The sequence below is a fragment of the Alligator sinensis genome, unplaced genomic scaffold (genome assembly GCF_000455745.1).
Source record: "Alligator sinensis unplaced genomic scaffold, ASM45574v1 scaffold243_1, whole genome shotgun sequence".
In the NCBI taxonomy this organism is placed as follows: domain Eukaryota; kingdom Metazoa; phylum Chordata; order Crocodylia; family Alligatoridae; genus Alligator; species Alligator sinensis.
Genome location: NW_005841841.1, coordinates 151,351 through 171,134, shown reverse-complemented (window position 1 = coordinate 171,134; position 19,784 = coordinate 151,351). Strand labels below are relative to the sequence as shown.

General features: G+C 41.1%; 1 protein-coding gene across 2 annotated transcripts in view; it reads left to right on the top strand.

Moving 5' to 3' along the window:
• Positions 1–14,302: 14,302 nt before the first annotated feature.
• KDM6A (lysine demethylase 6A) overlaps positions 14,303–19,784 on the top strand; it is a 153,716-nt gene continuing 148,234 nt past the window's right edge. For both annotated transcript variants that reach the window (XM_014520551.2, XM_014520550.2), the window contains exon 1: positions 14,303–14,411. The gene's annotated coding sequence lies outside the window, so the exon portion shown is untranslated. The remainder of the gene's footprint in view (positions 14,412–19,784) is intronic.

Sequence of the window (19,784 nt, the reverse complement as noted above, 5' to 3'; positions counted from 1 at the left end):
GTCTGCCAATCAGTGTCAAGGGTCAGGCCTACCTGCTAGTCGGTGCCGGGGGTCAGGGCTGTTGCAAAATGCCTGTGAAGTTGGCTCTGCCTTAAATCAAGGTGAGACAAAGGATTTTTCAAGTAGGACCTTATTTATGAGGCAATGCGAGCAAAGCGGAGTTGCCACAAGAAGTCAGAGAGAGGTGTGAATGGCTGTGGAGGGGAGCCATTAGGACAGTGGCACGCATGCGCGCACACACAGCTGAGAACCACTGTTGGTGCTGCCTTGTCTTACCTGGGTGTTTTTCAGCTGGCTGATGCTGCTGGGAATGGCTGTGAAATAGCATGAAACTGCTCCCACTGAACAGCTAGCCCGGGAAAGACTGTGCCATAAGTACACACTCCTTCTGCAGTTGGGCTCTGCTCTTGTGCAGCTCCTGGTCTGGCACCCCCAGCGCTCCCCCCAGAAACAAGCAGATGAGACAGTTCTGTCTGCACCTGTTTCTGAGAGGAGCATAGTGGGGGACAGAAGCAGCTGTACAGCACAAGGTAGTTTTGCAGCCTGTTTTATGCTGATTAGAGTCTTAATGCCAGGGAAGTGTGCAGGGTAGTTTTACCTGGCTGCTGCCACCGCAGCACCCTAATGGGACCTGTAGTACCCCAGTTTAGAGGTACTGCATTAAGATATGTTTAACAGAAGATGAGTGCAGGGGCCTAGGAAGGAGGACTTCTCATAGTGCTTTTCATCTACCAGGCTGCTTGGGGTACCAGCTCTTCAAGGACTAGTACCAGAGGAGAGACTGGGTTCCCTCCTTGCACTTCCTTTGTCTTCTATGCAGCTTTACCAAATGCATGCATCTTGCGTGTGCTGCAGACCTGAGGCTTCCCACCCAAACTGTTATTTTGCATTCCTCATTGCCACCCCCTTCTGAACAAACTTGCTTCTCTGTTCTCTCCACTCTTTACCATCTGTCTAAATCCTTTTTTACTTCTGCTTCCCTATTCCTACAAGCAGCACTAACTACTAATAACCTCACCCGCTCTTTACTTTATAAATTAAGCCACCTAGGAGCCTTACTCTGGTTTTAGGAGCTTAATTTTCAGCCGTGGGTTCAGAATTTAATGTTTAAAAAAAAAAAAATTACATCGTATTAACTCTTATGTAGAGTTTTTAATGTTTTTGTTTGGAGCATCCCCAACTGTTAAACAATGAGGTATGTTTGTATATGAATATATACATAAAATTAATACTTATGAGAAGTAATAATTTTGAGAGGGCAAAGGTAATTTTTTTTCAGCATCTCTCTAGTGTAAAACCCATTGAAGCTTGAAAACATTTCTCACTTCTATTGGATCTGTAGTCCCTGTTCCCTTTTTATCAGCTATTTTTGTCTTTATTCACTCTTCCGTTTGATTGGTGAATAAGGTATTGATTCTTTCTCATGACTCGTGTCCTAAGCTGGGGATTGTCCAAGAAAAGGCAAAAATGAGTCGTTAATTTTCAGTTTTTTGTTTTTCTCTGCCTTGACTTGGTAGCTATTAGTGTAAACACTGACTTTAACCATTTTTAATGTTATTTTAATTGCATTTCTAAAGCTGACTTTCTTAACCATGTTACTGTTTATTGGGTTCATGCTACCTTTTTAAAATGGAAAAGTGAGGCAAGTGCAGTCTCACGAAAATCTACAGATGTCTTGCATCTTCAGTTCAGGAGAATTTATCTTCCAAGATTAACCCCCTAAATGGAGGAGGAGGATGTGGTGCCATCTCTGTTGTGATCCGTTGTGTTGGTATAGCAAATATTCTCATTGGCAGGAATAATTCTGATATAAAAATAGTTTTGTTTAATGATGTCATAAACTGTTAATGTTCTTTAATGAAGCTACTGGAATTTTATTTGTAGTGTACTCTATTCTCTTGCCAAATGAATTCTGCTCCAAATACTCTTATGAATAAAGCTAAGCAGAAGATTTGCATTGAATTATACTCTCATTTTTTAAAACTTTAAATATAGGTTGGACAGGGAGTTAGGAGAGAGCTGGAGGAACAAAATCACCTTAAAATTATTCCTCTTGACCACACACATTTTTCCTTAGGATATTGAATAGGAAGCAGTGTTTTAATTGGAACTCGAAGAAATCTATTTGGGTGGTGTGAAGATGCCAATGTATGCATAAAATCAGTAGTATATACAGGTGATCTCAGATCCAGTACAGAATGATTTAACCAGCTACGTAGTCAGTGTATGCGTTATCAAAATGTAATTGGTCATGGGCAACCTACCTTAATCACAGACTTGTCTATTACTTTTACAAGACTGTGCTGGTAAATTGTATATATATTTATTCTTGGGGTTTTTCTCCAAGGATTTTTTTTCCACAGCACAAGTCATGTGGATGCTAAAATTATCTTCACTTTAGGCCTGCCCTCTTCCTGATCAAGCAGCAGTGCTTTCTCATTGGCTCATATGTATGCAATTCTAGCTATGTATATGCAAATTTATGTTCTGAACCATGTTCCTTTCCCTTCCAACACTGACAGCCTTTTCAAAGTGAGTGCGTTCCAATGAAATACGGTCTTGGTTACTAACTTTTCTTCCTGGTCTGCTACCAGTCCTTCTGACACCCTTCCATTTTACCTCATGATCTCCCTTAAACTCGGCTTTTAATTTCTCTCTGTTTACTTCTGTTAAAAAAATAATAGTAAAGATGTGCTTGGCTCACTCCTGTCCTAGGAAATTACATTTCTTTTTCCTTGGCCTCATCTACCTTTCCAGTAACTTTGCTATTTCTTCTTTCCTTATTAAGTATTTTCCTGTCCTAGAGCTTGATACTGGATCATTTCAGCTTGGCTTCTGTCTTCAATATTGCACTGAACCTTACATTTATCAACCCCACACCCCAAACCAATCTTACCTACAAGTGATGGCTTTGACATTCATGAACAGTTGAAAGATTTTTTTAAATTCAAGTTGTATAAAACCATTAAGGTGTCCATGTACCCACTCCACATTTACAGCTTGGTATTACTCCTATTACTCCTTTTTCACATTAATTTATTACAAATTTATATTGAATTCTTCAGAGAAGGGGCTATGTCTTCTATGATCTTTATGGCTTCATATCTAAAACACTTCCTGAAAATATTGCTACTGCTTATGTCTTTCACTCAGTGAGGGTTGTTCTATAGTTGGACCAAGATTAGGGTCATATTTAACCTGTCAGTTTTTGTGCATTAAACCTAGAAAATGATTAAGTTTAGTGACCTGGATGATGATGATAACAGGATTGTAATATTTGCTCTATACATGTTGTGTTTTATGAAGCAATGCAGTAACGCAAGTGCTAAGGCATTCTGCATGAGTAGCAGAGCAGTAGCTATGTAGGAGATCAATTCCTGTTATTCAGGACTGCTTAATGTCCTTGAAACTAAGAACTTTAACTGGTTTGGTGTTCATTTAGTTGTAATATTGGCTTGCCACTCTCCAAGTTCATAAAATATCTTTATAAGCAGTTATGGCTAAGTTCTGAAGAGACTGATCCATGCTTCTGTCAGTGAAAGTTTTCTTATTCCTGGGCCTGAACAAGGTATTCCCAGTCCCGTTGGAACCCCTGTATCAGACGACATTGTGTTGCTTCATATGACCCTTGTCTCAGGTTGACATTTTTGGTGACTGTTACTTCTACTCAAAGTGAAATTCAAGCATTAATGACAAGACCATCTGCTACTGTATTTCAAAGACACTGATTCTCAAACTTTGTCTGGAATTTTTCCCAATGTGATATCTCATTTTCTTCTTTCCTAACCTTCATTCATCTGCCAGTGCAGGAAAATGCCACATGATCAATGGCACAAGAGCTTTCTCCTATTACCTCAGTTAAACAGTCTTTCTATAGAAGTCATGTAAGCTCTTCACAGTGTTTGAGGATAGATCTGAGAAGTGAGTTATTTCAACTCTGCTTTTAAAACAGGTATTGAGTAGTCCTATAAACTGCTTATTTTTTAGTCTCTTCTCAGGTTAAAGTGTATTTTATTTGGGCCTATGTTTGAGGAATATTTCTAGGTTCTATATTTGGAGTAGTCGTCTGGGGTTCAGCCTATAAATTTGTTCAATATTTCATTTGTGTTGCAGCTATTAGATGTAGCACTCAGTTTGATTGGGCAGTCCAACAATTTTTACTTAAATAAGACTCTGGACTTTTACCTGTATTGGGTGCTAGCAGCTAAACAAGTTACCTACGGTAAGATCTGTATAAGTGAATATTCAGACAACAGTCCTTTTTAGTAATTATATCTTTTGAAGATATTTTGGCCACCATGTCTTGTGAATCACCCTGCTTCCTTTTTACACTTTAGACCAGTTATTTCCAAATGGTGTGCTGAGACTCATTAGCATGCCATGAGAGTGACAGAAAGGACACCCTCTTGGTGAGGAGGTGAATGCTGTCCCTTGTCAGGCACCCTGCATCTTCCCCAGCTACTCTAGCAGCACCTGTAGCTAATCCTCAAGACTGCTGCTGCTGCGCTGCCGCCACCTTCCCCTGTCCTTCCTAGCCCCCAGGCAGCCCTTTTGCCAACCACCCATGCTCCCAACCAGGATGCTCTGAGAGTGGGTGGATGCACAGGTGGAGCTGTATTTTTCAACCTGGCTCATCACTTCCACTCCTTCCATTCTCCCAGGGCTGAAAAGAAGAGCTGTGGGGGTGGCTACCAGTATTGTGACAACCTTCAGGAGCAGCTTCGTTAGCAGGGGTTGTCTTGGTTTCTGAGTTACAGACTAGGGGGTTGGTAGGGGTGGACAGTGGAAAGAGCAGGGCACAGTATGGTGAGGTCCTGCCCCCACTGCCCTTAAGTGGCGTTAGCTAGATCAGTATTTCTCAACTTGGTTAGCCTCAAGATCTCACTGTATCTTTTTCCAAATTTAGATTGATCTGAGTGATTTTTTTTTTTTTTTTTTTTTCAATCGGGGTGCTGTGAAATTCAGAAGAGATATGGAGGGGGGTGTCTTGAGGCTAAAATGTTGAGAACTACTTATATAAAGACTAATCCTTTGCTTAAAGAAAGATGTATTTGGTGTTACCAACGCTGAGATGTGCTGTTAAAAAGTATGATTTCCTTTGGCAGGGAAATGAAATACGTTACATATTTTGAAAAAGATAATATCCATGCAGACGCACCCACTCTGTTTCGGTGTAAGTGAAGTGTGCTGCTGATTTTAATCCAAGGAAAAAAGTGTGCCTCGGGTACCAAAAGTTTGTGAAACACTGGTTAAGACTTATTTCTTGTACAAGTTTCTTTTGCCCTTTTCATAATCTAGGTAAACTAAGTGTTACTCAGGATTCATGGATGCCCAAAAGAAGTTGATCTTTTGGTCGTGAGCACTGATAATGAGATTCATGTGGATAAAACATCTCAACCTTTTACTATAATGGAAGTATCCGTTTCTCCTTCCTAAGGAATGGAGAGGACCTTCTTTTTTTGGGACTGGAAGGCAGAAGGACCGGAGGCATTATTTTGGGGAGGTGAGGGTTATGTTGTGTCACACAGTTTGTAGCATGGCAAACAATGATGAATATGGTCTGAACTGCTGCAAACAATTTCTTAATGCTGCACATCAAATTGCAGAGAAGTTCCTAGAAAGCTGCCTACTCATCTTCCATTTTTTTGGGGGGGTACATCCTTACGTAGCTAGCTTTTAGTGCAGTGATTCTTAACAAGGGTGATATGGCACCCCGGGGTATCTTGAGATCCTTTCAGGGGTGCCACACAATGTTAGCACTGTGGGTGTGCAAACATAATTTACAAGATAAACCCCAAAATTTCAAATGGGAAGCCATGCTGTTAAAAATATTCTGACCAATTGTGTGGTCTTAGAGTTCTTTATAGAAAAGGGGAATTTTTCAGTTGCAGTCTGAAAGTGAGTGAAAAATAAGAGCTAGCATTCCCAGGGGTGCCTTACACCTTTAAAGGGGCACCTTGAGTCTGTCAAGGTGGGCCTTGTGTCTTAAAAAGGTGAGCTTTAGTGGAAGAGAAGGAAGATAAAGCTCTTTGGGGGTACAACCCTTTGTGCTTCGTATAATGGGATCCTGACCAATAATCAGAGCCTGTGCATATGGCCAAAGTACAACTGTATTGTACAGAAGGACAGCAAAGGATAAAAGGTTAAAGAGATACAAAACAAGGTGCACAGATCAATAAGCTTTAGATAAAGTGCCCGCACCGCCATTTTGAAGCGTGGGTACGCTGATACATGAGATGCTTTAATTAGAGAGGCTCTTGGAGGGCTCTTTAATTAAAGCAACCCCTCTTGCCCCTGGAGCACGTGTATGTCTTTAGCAGCTTGTCCAACATACGGCCCACGGGCTGCCATGCAGCCCTCCAAGCTTTTTTCTGAGACCCGAGGTACTGCGAGGGGAAACAAAAGTAAACACTGTATTTTAGTTTTGGGGGGGGTGATGTGATACCGCTTCCTGTGAGGTCTATGAATATGGCTCACTGGCCCACTGGATGATAAAAAGTTCATGATCTGGCCCTGCATTCAAAAAAAGTTGGACACCCCTGTTCTATAGAGACTTCAGCAACAAGAGGGCAGCTAGGAGTACATAGCCAGGAAGACCTCCAACAGTGCCTCCAGTGATTGATTTGGGGCACTTCCCTTTGAGTACCAATGAGGCAGGGTTTTTGAAAATCCTTTTAGAAGCAGAAATGTAACTGACTGCAAGAATTTAAATTGACTTTCTGAACGGATTTGGGGAGCCATTCTATACAAGTAACCATAGAGGGGTTTTGTGTGTCCATTACTTCTGATGTAGGTTGTCAGAATTCAGCCCTGTCTAAATGATCAGAATTTTGCAGTTAATGTAAAGATAAAATATTACTTCAGGGCTTATTTCACCTACCTTCCCAAAGTGAATTCTGTCGTCTGTATTTAAAACATAGAAAAGCTAGGTAACGGTCATCTTTTCTTTTTATTTTCTTTATATCAATGTTTTTTCATGAGTCTAATTTTCGTTGTGTATCCATGAATCCCTTCCAGTTGTAATAGGGCTTTCTAAAGATACATGAATCAGACCTGAACATGGATTTTTTTCAGTGGAGGGCATACGTTTAATACAAATATATATAGAATTATTTTCCTTCCTAGGCTTTTAAGCATTCTAGCCTCTTGTTTGCATTAATGTCTGTGTCTTTCTCTTTTGAGGGGACAGTTGTATGTTACTGAGTTCTAAATTATGAGCTCAATTTATTGCCTCAATTTGCAGCTGTTATTTATTGTCATGTGACCAGATCATGGTATGTTTGATAGGCCTTTGAAGTCCTATAGTTGTTGGTGATCTTGCCTGAATAATTTCCCTTAATTAAAAGTATGCCATACCAGTGGTTATCACCATTTCTAGGCTGTATATCAAACAGATGTAATAAAAGCAGACTACCATGAAGAGTTATTAACTTATTGCCATAATTGGCCATTTATTCCTATTCTTTGTTTTCTCTTAGTTAACCTTTCTAAGAGTAAAATGGAACCTTACTGTCTAGTTGTTCTTGCAATCTATTTTTTATAAAATCATGTTAAATAGCTTAAATAATTGAAGAATTAGAAAGTATAGTAAAAATGAAGTTCTAATTTCAAATCAGAGTAAAATTTGTAATGCAGTATGCAAAAGCTCCAAGCAAGTATTTGGTAAGCTGTTTCAAGTTTCATGCTGTATTTGCTGAAATAGAAAGAGTAGAATTTTAAAATGCCAGACTTTCCACCTTTTATATACAACAGATCTCAGATAAGTATTAGTGACAGGAAATACTGTTGCTTCTAAGTGCAATTAGGTTTCTGCTTTTGTTCCCTCTTGTTAATTGTTTGACTTTTCCAATTGGAGAATCCCCTCCTTTGATTTGATTATGCACATCAAGGTGAGAATAGTTTAAAGAAACTCTCTTGTTTTTGTGGAGAGTTCACAAACACTCAAACAAGAATTCACAATATTTTATTTAGTGAACAGGAGGAAAACAAAATCGCTTAACTTTTCAGCATTAAGAAAATAGATATGGAGGCGTAGTAGTGAATCTCTTTTTATTTTATTGCATATGGAATGTTTTTCTGTAAAGACATAGGAGTTTTCTGCAAGCCTTTTTTAAAAAAGACGTCTACTTAAGAGGGTTTTTTTTAAAGTGAAGTAAGGATGGTTTGTTGAATTTGCAAAATCAGAATTTCCATGACAACAGGCTGTTATGTCACACAATTTTGTGATTGAATAGCAGAAAATGAATGAATTTTTTTGTATCTTAGAGTCTAAAATAAAAAAGCTAAGGTTTAGACTAGCTCCTTTCTTTTCCTCCAGTCTTTTCTGTTTGCTTCCTACTTCTGCTCTAGTTGCTTCATTGCAAGACAGCTGCTGCTGATTATTTTGCCAAGTTCTTAAATTCTTCATGTATCCTTTTTTATCTTCATACAGATTTGAACAAAGGGAAGGAAGTGTACAGTTATGTAGTGCTAGACCATTTTATTTTAGGGTCCTTTTTTCTTCTATCCGTGGACACTAGTAGTACTAGAGATTTGCTCAGTTGCACACATTGTTTCCCAGGCAATGTGGGGCTGTGACACAGTACTCTGAAAACTGCTTAGGTTTCCTCAGAATTAGTCAGGATGATGTAACTAGGGTGCATAAGTAGAGCCATTCTGGGATCTCTGGATTTGTCTAATTGTAGACACTGTGGGGTCAGATCGCTTTATAATGCCCTCTAGTGAAAGTCATATCACAACACAATTTAGGTGTAACTCACATTTTTAGAATGCTTTTAATGTTTCTTCTATGGGTGGAACTGATTCTTCTTTTAGGGGAAAAAGCATTTACCCCTTTCCAAGGATGTTTTTGGAAGGATTTATTTGGAAAAAGAGAGATTTCATATTTGTCTTGGTAGTTTTAAGATGCTTAGGGTGGCCATGTTTCCTTGATTATCAAAGGGGCACTACGTTTTGTCCCCTGCTCTCTGACACACACAGCTATTTCTGACCTATGGAGCAAGTGGGGCAGCAAGGAAGACAAAGAGTAGAAGCTGCCATCTTAGCTGCGGGGGGGGGGTGCCAATTTAAGTACTTTTCCTGGAAGTTGCACTGGAAAGGGTACAGAAGCTTTCATCTGAAGGCACTTACGGGAAACATGGGACAAGTGTTTAAAACAGAATAATCCAAGCAAAAATTGCATGTATGGTCACCCTAAAGTTACAGGGTGATAAAATTAAATTAGAGCCTTCTGCTCAACCCTGCAAGGGAGAAAAGAGAGTACCTTTTTTTTTTTTTTTTATGCTCCTTTGAGAATGAAAAGCCAGGGAATACTTTGGCTTTATGTTCTTTATTAATCTATCTAATTTCGTAAGCAAACTAGACATTAAAATGAAATAATCCCATAATATCACTGAATATTTGTAAGCATATCCTAAATGTCAGATGCCCATGGGGTTGAAGAGTACCATATATGCTGGTATACCACATGTACCTTTTCCCCAAAAGATAAGCCCTTCAAAATTGGGGTGTATGTTTTAAATGGAGGAGCTGATTTTTCCTTACCCAAATACAAGCATAAAAATGCTATGTTGTAAAATGGCTTTCAGCTTCTCTCTCAGCAAGGAAGCAGGAGGTGTGGAGTGCTGTGTTAACTCTTAGCTACTCAGCTTGCTGGCTGAAGAAGCTGGCAGCCATTTTGCAATGCAGACTCTCCATAAAAAAGCCTGTCCTTGGCCATGACTTTGCAAAAATATTTTCCCCCTTATAGTCTGTTTTCCAAAAACAAGGTGCTTGTCTTATTTGGGGGCAAGTGGTAGATTAGAAAATATGGTAACTACAGCATAGAGAAAATTAGACTTGCTGAAAGTCGCATAGTGAAAGAGAGCTTTGATAAACCTCATGTGTCCTGACTTTCTTGTGCTGTACCTTTCTTCTAACCAGAGTTTGCTAAAATCTTTTTGAATTCCACAGCTTAAATGCATTAAAAGTCATGAATCACGTAGTACAAGGAAACCAAACTATTGTCATCTTAGCAGGATCCTGGTGTGTCTGTGTACTCCAAAAATTATGATTTTCCTTTGGACTATCTCTGGTTAAGAAAATATCTTGTTACCAGCTCAAAAGATTTTATAGTTCACCCAGTTCTTGGTAGTAGCTTCTATATATCCCAAACTGTGACGGAATACTAAAAAACCAACTTATGTTTTACCAGCTTTGCATAAGAATATGTTAATAGTACAACTGTGCTTCCAGCTTTTCCAGCCAGCTTTTCCAGGCAGGTGCCTTATCACCTGGAATTGAGAGAACTACCTAACAGTATTATTTATATCAGCGTTTCTCAACTTGTGGGTCGTGACCCAAAAGTGGGTCGCAAGAATATATGAAAGGGTCACAAACAAACTTTTAAAAAATGGATCAACAAACTTTAAAAATGGATTCTCCTTTTTAAAAGAGAAAAAATGTGGGAGACCGTGGCTTTTCCCTTGCCTGTGTATGCAGGCAATTGTTTGTCCAAATGGGTACACAAAAATGTCCCTTCAGGCCCTTCTTGTACACCACAGCCACAAAGCACACAAGTATCATTAGGCAAAAATGGCTCAGATGAACATAGGAAGTTGACCCAGCTCCACACAACAGGGAAAGCAAGAAACCCCAACAGTCCTTGTCAGTCTGAGTTAGAGGAAGAGACTTTCCTGATACCAGAACTGGTGATTGTTTGGACCTAGAGTGCCTAAGCAGGACCCAGCAGCCGAGTGCTTGAGAGGTTGCTTAGTACTCCCAGGAGCACCAGTGCTCCCAAGCCAATGGCCAGTGCTTCAGAGCAGGGACTGACAACCATTTACAGTCTGTGGGCCGAAACAACTTGGCTCCGGTCCAGCATAGGCCCAGGTGGCTTCGGCAGCGTATCACTGGGGAGTGGGTGTGTGGACTTGGTCTTTTCCTTGCCTGCACTGGGGCCAGATGGTTGGGAACTGTGCCTGGGCTGCTGCTACTGCTTCCAGCTGAAATGTGGGCTTCATGGGAAGTGTGGGCATAGCTTCCAGCTGCTGGGGAGCTATGCCAGGACCAGGTATCTACAAACTGCTTCCATACTGCTACCGTTTCTGCTCTCCTTTCCCAACTGCGATGCAGGCACAACTGGAAGCTGCCTGGTCCCAGCACAGCTCCTTACTATTGGAAACTGTGTCTGTCACAAGATGAGGGGGGTGAGAGAAGTGGTGACAGCATGGATGCAGCTTGCAGCTGCCTGGCCCTGGCACAGCTCTCCACAGGCTGGAAGCTGCACCTGTGCCACACCTGGGAAGTGCAGGGCTAGGAGAGAATGGTGGCATGGGTGCAGTTCTCAGCTATTTGTCTTCAACCCCAGCATGGGCACAGGCAAAGGCAAAGCTGCCCACCAGTGACGCGCGGCTGAAATCACACAGCCCATGTTGGACTGGACCTTGGGAAGGAGGGTAGGAAGAAGTACGGCAGTGTGGGTGTAGCTCAGGGGTGGGGAAAAATGCAGCCCAGGGGCCAGATGCGGCCCGCCAGGCCATTCTATCCGGCCCACGGGGCCCTTAAAAAATTTAGAAAATTAATATTTATCTGCCCTGGGCTGTCTGTCATGTGGCCCTCAATGGCTTGCCAAAACTCAGTAAGCAGCCCTCTGCCCAAAATAATTGCCCACTCCTGGTGTAGCTGGAAACTGTCTGATTCTGGCATAGCTCCTCACTCACTGCCTGGCCCTGGCCTCAGCCCCAGCGTGGGCATGGGTACAGGCAGAACTTTCCAGTGGCCGTATGTTGCCAATTCATGCCAAAAAATTAAAATTTAGAACTTGAATATGCATTTAAGGATGGAGATTAATACATTCTTCCTCATGCAACAGTTTCTTAACATAGGGCCTTTAAATGAAGTGCCTCAGTGACTGTCTTTAAAACTTGGGTGGCAAACATGAACTGTACTGATTATTTTTCTTTACACTGAAAGTGATTTTAATAGCTTATGGTAATTTTTTAGCTCTAAAATAGGTTTTCATTATTCAGAATTTAATTTTAAATAGTTTGAAAATACGTTTACTTAAAAAAAATCTAATTATTTAAATAGATTTTATATAACCTGGAGGGTAGTGCACAGTTCTAACTGTTTAGGATGCTAACTTTGTTTTTGTTCACAGATTTCTGGGTATATATTTGCCATTCTTGGCATTTGATTTTCCTAAATAAATCAGTGCTGGAAGAGAGTGTCTTCTAGGGTGTGAAAAGTTATTGAACTTTTTCAGTGGAATCTAAGAACTCTGAAGTCTGAATGTCATCTCACATATGGACAATTGCTGGCCATTAGCAAGGCCTACTTATACTTTGACATATTTTCATTTGATAATTTTAAAATTAGTTAAGCAAGGTGAAGTGACATTAAAATATAGTTAGGGTCAGTTATTTGTATTCTCCCTACAAAATATAATTTTTCCATATCCATAGTTTCACAGTTAGTAGGCTTGGAAGGGACCTAAGGAGATCATCTAGTCTGACCCCCTGCCGTGGCAGGAAAGAGTACTGGGGTCAAATGACCCCGGCCAGATGTTCATCCAGCCTCCATATTTGTGATTTTTTTTTTTTAACCATTACTAACACACCCACAGAAACTGGTGAATTAGTTTTTTTTTTATTTTTATTTTAGCATTATAAGTTAGACATGTTACAAGATTGGGTACAGTGATTTGTATATGTATATATGTTTTATTTAAATATCTTTTAAATTGCATTTGAAATTGAAATTTGAACGTTACAGCAACTTCTATGAAGGCCTACATTTATTTTAACCTCTTAATCATTTCAATAAAATAATAATCCAGCAGTACCTTTGCTGTCAAAAATGTTGAAGGAGTTTTTAAACTACATGAGATGTTGGAAGTTATTGATTAATCAGCTGGAAGTAGGGTTGGTTGAAGTGGATAGAGTTTTTCTTTCATTTCTGTTTATTCAACCACTTCAGTTCAGGGATTGGTTCATTAAAAGCTGTGAAAATATTTGGGAATGGAAAAGCAGGAAAATTTGTTTTCCAGTCTATGAACAATACTGCATGAGGCTGAAATCTACCAGTTTTAAAATCTTGATAGGCATAGCTGCCAGAGCAGCTCACTAAACTGCATTTAAAAAAAAAAATCAAAACTGTGTTTTTCATTTTAACAAAAGCGGGTGGGTCCAACACAATTTAAGTTTACTTTATTATCTGATTTAAATATTTTTTATGCATTTTAAGTTTCTTTCCAAGTGCAGCTTGAGTTGAGTAAAAAAGGAATCCTTTAGTAAGAAATGACTTGTTCATCATTTTTAACATATAAATAATAATCTGGATAAATATTTGTTTTTCTAGATGTTCAGATAGCATATCCTTCAGGGTAGCCAAACATACAAATTACTAGGCATAATGAATCTTGGTTTCTTTTTTAGGAAAATAACTGACAATAGTAAAGGCTTAGCAGGATTAAAATCTATGTTTTAAATTAGGAAGTAAAAACTGTTTACTCACTTATTTTTAAGTCCGTCCACTCTCTTGTATTGTATCAGTGTGTTTTGCCTTTAGGAAATTGAGTGCATCCGAAATCCACAAATAAAGAGAAGAGAAGCTGTTTTGTTGTCCTATATTAGGACTGTCCAATTTCAAAGTGGCCAGAGGTCACAGGCTGCACTAGCGGGCACTGTATGCTGTGGGACAGCACAAGCAGGGACCATGGATCCCCAGGTTGCCTGCCTCATGCACATGTGCAGGTGGATGCTACCCTCCCCCCACTGTACCATGCGCAAGTTGGCACTTCCTTATGTGGCATGGCTCCCTTGTGGCACTGCACTGCACAGCTGCCCCGGGCTGCCAGCTCTCTTGGCACTGAGGTGCTGTGATATGCCACCCTGCCTTTTGGGACGAGGACATGCAGCAGAAGGGAGGGGGAGTCCTGAGACCCTTGTAGTTGCTTGCTACTGCTGGAGCAGAAAATACAGTGGTAGCTGGGTGGGGGGAGCCTGGGGGGGCTATGCGTTAATCGCTTGTGGGCTGCATGTGGGCTTTCGGTTGCCAGTTCGACAGCCTGTCCTTTATAATAGTGGTAGATTTATTTTTGAATTGGTAACATTTTTAATATTGTGCTCTCCTTTTTCTGGCTTTAAAATCAAGAACATAATCATGTTAAAGTAGGTCTTTTTGCTTGTTACTGGTAGCTGCAGATTTTACTTTTGGACAGTAGCACTAGGTTTGATAAAGAGTTTATAATAGAAATAAAATACGTTATAAAATACGGTACAACTTAGTTTATCATTTAAAAAATGTTTGTACTTTTTTTCAGGCTGTTCGCTGCTATGAATCTCTAATATTGAAAGCTGAAGGAAAGGTCGAGTCTGATTTCTTTTGTCAGTTAGGTCACTTCAACCTCTTATTGGAAGATTATCCAAAAGGTAAGTCTTCTATCACTTTTAAAGCTTCAGTTCAGTAACTATAGTACTTTCAGTCCCCCTGCCTCATTTGATTATGGTAACACCACATACCCAGAAATATGGGTTATTTGGTATGATGATTTAAGCGCTTTTTATTGGCTTGCACTATGCTTCAAAGTCAGTAACAAATATAGTGTGTCACTATAACAAGAAATAGTTTTGGAAGAAGGGGATTAAAATAAAATGCTTTCAGTTTTTTCTTTATAAAACATTAGTACTGGTTCATGGATAAGTATGAACATTATACAGGTGTACATAATAATATGATGTGCTCCATTTATTGTGGTGTTTGAATTTTTCAGCAAGAAACTAGGACTATGGTATAATCATAAACATATGACCAAAATAGGCATAGTTGGGGTGACCAGAGTGGACGTCCTGGAAATAAAATAAGATAAATGTATATCTGGCAAAAATGCAACTCAGATTTCTAACCTAGCTGATCTTTGTGTGGCACTAGTCCCAAGGAAAAAGATGGGGACAAAGCAGCATTTTCTCTCTTTCTATCACTGTGAATAGCCAGGGACCAGTTCTTAGCCCAGGATGTAATTTTTAGTAGTCACAGATCTCCTCTAATTTATGCTGGCTGCAAAAAAATAAATAAGCATTGTTCTAGTAGAACTCAAGTTATTCTAGTCATACATGCACTACTGCTTATATGCAGTTTTGGTATCTCCCTTATGTAGTAGCTTTCAGTGTATCCAGCAGCAAATGGACAAACAAACTAAAGAGAATAATTTCCAGGCTTCATTTAGCTGTCAGTATTTTCATCTTTCACAGACTTTTCAGCTTTGGATCACTTGAAAACTGGGTTACTAAAACAATTACTGGCAAGACTTGTCCAGTGCTAGTTCAGTTGTTGAGTTTAGGCTCCTAGCTACAGTACGAACATGGAGTATGCTTGCTGTCGTTTTAAAAAACAAAACACTCCTCTTCCCCAACTCCCCCCCACCCCCAAAAAAAAAAAAAAAAAAAAAAAAGCAAGCCGTGCTTTACCGGAAGCAACAGTGCATTACTTCAACTCAGCTTTCCAGCATCTAAACAGATTGGGTGCTTCAGCCGGGCTTATGATTCAATCAGCTATTAGATAAAAGCACCAAAAAAGCCCACTAAAGTGCCTGATCTTTACAGCCATCAGGTGAGCTGGGTTGAAGTAACTTGCTGCCTGTCACGGGCATGCACAGGGCCCAGCGTGAGAATGCACCAAGCAAAAAATAAAATACTGTTTGTTTGTTTGTTTGTTTTTTAACATCTGAAAGCACCTGGAAAATGGTAAAATAGCCATTTTACTTCACTCCAGCACCAGATGGAGAGAACAGTTTTTAACATTAGTGTGTTGTTTTAATCTCAGAGAGTACAGACAATATTAAATATGGTCTTCCTGCAAACATAGGAGCTGCTGTGGACAGCAGACTTCTCAAAAATTTGATAGATACTTTCTAAGAAGGTAGGTTGGGGGAATTCATAAATGGAAATATCTCAACACAGCAAAATGGTCCTTTTGGTTTTCTATGGATAACTTGACCACTTACCACCAGTATGCATCACTGGTAACACCCTTAATTTGGATTGGTTGTTAGGGGTTGGAATCTCTTGGATGGACAAACATCTTTCATTTCTCCTTGAGTTTTATTTTAACTAAAACTAGTGAATTGCCCATCAAGAATGATGTGGGGGAGGGGTGGGCAGGGATGGAGTGCCGGTACCAACCACCCTGTGCTGCTGCCACCTCCCAGGAGCAGGGCTGGGGGGGGGAAGCTTGCTCCACCATCCCCTCTCCCCTTCTGCCAGCACCCTGTGCCACCGCTGCCTCTAGCGCTGCTGGCTTCTCCCCCCCCCCCCCCCTTACTCCTTGGAGGTGGCAGAGTGCCACCATGACGGTAGGGATAGAGTGTAGGGAGGAGGCCAGCAGCCGGGGAAGCTTGTGGCAGAAGCGAACATGCCCCAGCTGCTCAAACAGTGGGGCTTCCCCATGCCTCCCTGCCTGAGGACAAAGGGGGGGGCGGTCACGGTGGTGGTGCCCCGCCCCCCATTCCCTGCAGAACAGCTGGCAGGGAAGGGAGTGGGGTGGGAGGAGACAAAGGCGGGGTTCACGGTGGCAGCTGTTGTCAGGGCTGGGGATTGGGGAGGGAGGGAGTGGAGTGGGCAGGGGGGCCTGACAACAGCCGGCAGGGAGGGGGAGGCTGTGCAGGTTGGGGTGGGGGGAGGGGAGGGGGGGGGAAGCCCTGCTGCAAGGCAAAGTCCGGGGGGGGGAGGGAGACTGGAGGCGGTGGCGAAGGGAGTCTTTACATGGCTGGATCCAAAGTATGAGCAGGGGGTGGAGGGCAAGGGTGGGGGGAAGCCATGTAAACACTCCCTGAAACCCATCATTTTTGATGGGCAACTACCTGGTTATATAAGAATGGACAGAGGAGAGGAAAAGTTCAAAGGGAGGGAATGTTCATTTGCACTCTGGATGCCACAGCTGCGGTGTGTCCCAATCTTTGATGGCACTGCAGTTTAACAAGGCAGTGAAAAGAGTAAGAATGGGAAAGTGGCAGCATATTTTGCTATGGAATGGATTGAAATAGCCCTTAATGTCAGGAAGAGTTCCTGAATTCCTACTGAGATACTGTTCATAAACCCTTCTTAGGCTCAGGACCAGATTTTTGAAGGCATTTAGCATCCTAGCTTGCATTAAAAGTTTGTTCTTAGTTAAATGTCATTTGTTATGTTTATTATCGATCTGGAAGAAAATACATAATGGCATCAGATTGATTTATACTGACCAGCCTGGATGGGCTGGTAAAGTGGACTCATTAGAAAAATATGCATTTTCATAGAGGAAAGCAAAGTCACATTTTTTAATGTTGATCACATGTATTAGTAGTATACTGGAAAGCAATGACTTCAGAAATAGTTTCACAATAGCATCTTGCATTTGAGCTCCCAGTATAACGCCATAGTGGATGAATGTGGTTTTGGATTTTAAGTGCCAAGGAATGTTAAAAAAAGGGAGTGAAATATGGAATTACCTTATGTATGGCATTAATCAGTTGAAAGCAGGAGTGAGGTGCAAACTTTTGAGTGGGGGCAGTTAATCGTTGGAATGATCTATACAGGAATATAGGAATATGCTAGATTTTTCCATTATTTACAATCTGTGAAGTCGAGATGGCATATTTTTCTAAAAAAAAATGCCATAATTGTATCATAAGTTAAATGTAGTACCTTACGGTATCACTTATTTTTAAACCTTTGTTCTACACTATGCTTGACTGTACCTATCCAATGCATACTTAGCTTTTCTCTCCTTTTCCTTCCCTTGTATTGACACGTTATATTCTTTCTGTGTTTACTCTTGACACATGTCCAAGTGATCACAGCTGCCTTTTGTGGATCTTTTATAATAACTTTTTTTCTGGCCCTAAGCATTTTCTTACCTTTCCATTTTTATTTTCTGTAAACTTGAGAGACGGTTCCTTTTGTTCTTTCTATCTATATCTTTTTTTCCCTTAGAAGTTCCCTGATACTCAATATTTAAATCTACGTAATACTTCCATGCATCAGTTATTTTGTATACGCCAGTTTTCATTTTTATCCAGATCTTAGTAGGTCTTACTGAGTTTTCTAGATGGAATAACACTGGAGTTTTATTTTATATCATCTTCACAACAGACGTTCCTACATACTGATCTCTAGTTTTTTTTCTCTCTGATCTTTTGCATCTTCCTCTTCCTCAGCTTTTAAATGTCATACTTTTTTTAAAATTCCTTTTCTTGTTTTATCTGCAGTTTGAATTTTCTGCTTTCCTGGTCTATCTGGTTTGTTTTCTATGGATCCTTTTGCATCAGTGCTGTGAAGTGAACATCCTCTGTACATCTAAGATTATATATGGTCCACATAACATGAGTTGTTTCATTTCATCTCTTAAATTTAGATCCTTTACTTTAAGAACCAAACAGAATAAATCTGGTGGTAAAAATGCATCTCTTTCACTCCAAGTTGTCTTGAGCCATTCCGTAACTTGTTTACTTTTACTGTACTTATTTCACTGGGATGTCATAGATTTTCAAAACTTGCTCTCAATCCTTTTGGGGTTTGTGGAAGGCATGGGAAATCTTTTCCTGTTGCTCCACTTCCTCTAAGCAACTGGAAATAGTGGAGCAGGCACTTCTCCACATGCTTTTCCCAGATCAGGATCACCCTGGTTTGGGGAAGATGAGGAGAGCAGGAGAGACATGGTGGCTGCAGGCTGAATATTTGTGTACTCCCTTTTGTAGAAAGATAACTAGTGGTGGAAATTTCTCAGAAATTCCACCTGTAGAAACAGCCTTCTGTTCATGGCTGTAACAGGACTGGGCCCCAGGGGCAGTCATGATACCCTCTGGTGGCTGAACGGTTCTTGCCCTGCTCTGGCTCTAGGGTGCTCTACTTTTGCTTTTTCCTGCCACACCTTGATTTACCAGTTTGATCTTAAAAAGGGAGATTGCCCAAGGATTCTAGAAGCCCCAGTCCTTCCTTCAATCAGTGGATCCCTCTCAAAATCTGTTAGCCTGAATCCTGTCTGCGTGCTCTACAAGCCCTCCTGGCCCATCCTAGCCTCCCTGGACACCTGTTGCTTTTTTGGGCTATTTGTGGCCTCCAGCCACCCCTGTAGTCTCACCCATGTCTCTCAGATGTTGACTATCATCACTTCAATGAGGCACTTTGCGCTGAATCAACATTAGGCCTCCTTTTCCCTGTTGCCGCTTCAGCCTTTTTGGCTTCAGCTTTTCTTTTCTGGCTGGCCCCTTAGCCCAGGCCCACTGCACCAGACCTGGCTTCTGGGTTGCAGCCCTCATCTTGCCCCTGGCCCTGGTTCTTGCCCTCTCAGGCTCTGGCCTTAGCTGGCTTAGGCTTCAACCCTCCCCAGCTGCCATCTGGCAATACTTTGGGCATGGCCCCTGGCAGGACTTAAAGCAGTTATGTGCCCCTTGGGCACCACTGGAACCTCCTCCACCCCCGATAGTCCCAACGCAGACGGCTGATCTAAACCGCAAACCAAAATAGAAGCCCCTTGGCTGTAACTAAAACATTCAGCCCACTGGCTGTCTCATGAAACCTTGCTGATCCTGGGCCCTATTCCCTGGCAAGTCTTCAGCTTCTTACTTTTAGTCCCTGTTCAGTCAGGGTTCCAGGCCTTAGTTCTGCCACAGCCAGCTTGCTGCAGAGCTCTTCCCTTTGTGCCCAGCCAGACTGACTGCTCTACAGGCTGCTTGCTTAGCTGATGTAGCAGTGCCCTTGCTACCCTAGCAAGGTTCTGCCCTGTTGTACTATTGCCGAGCAGCCTGCTCTGCAATTAGGCATCCATAG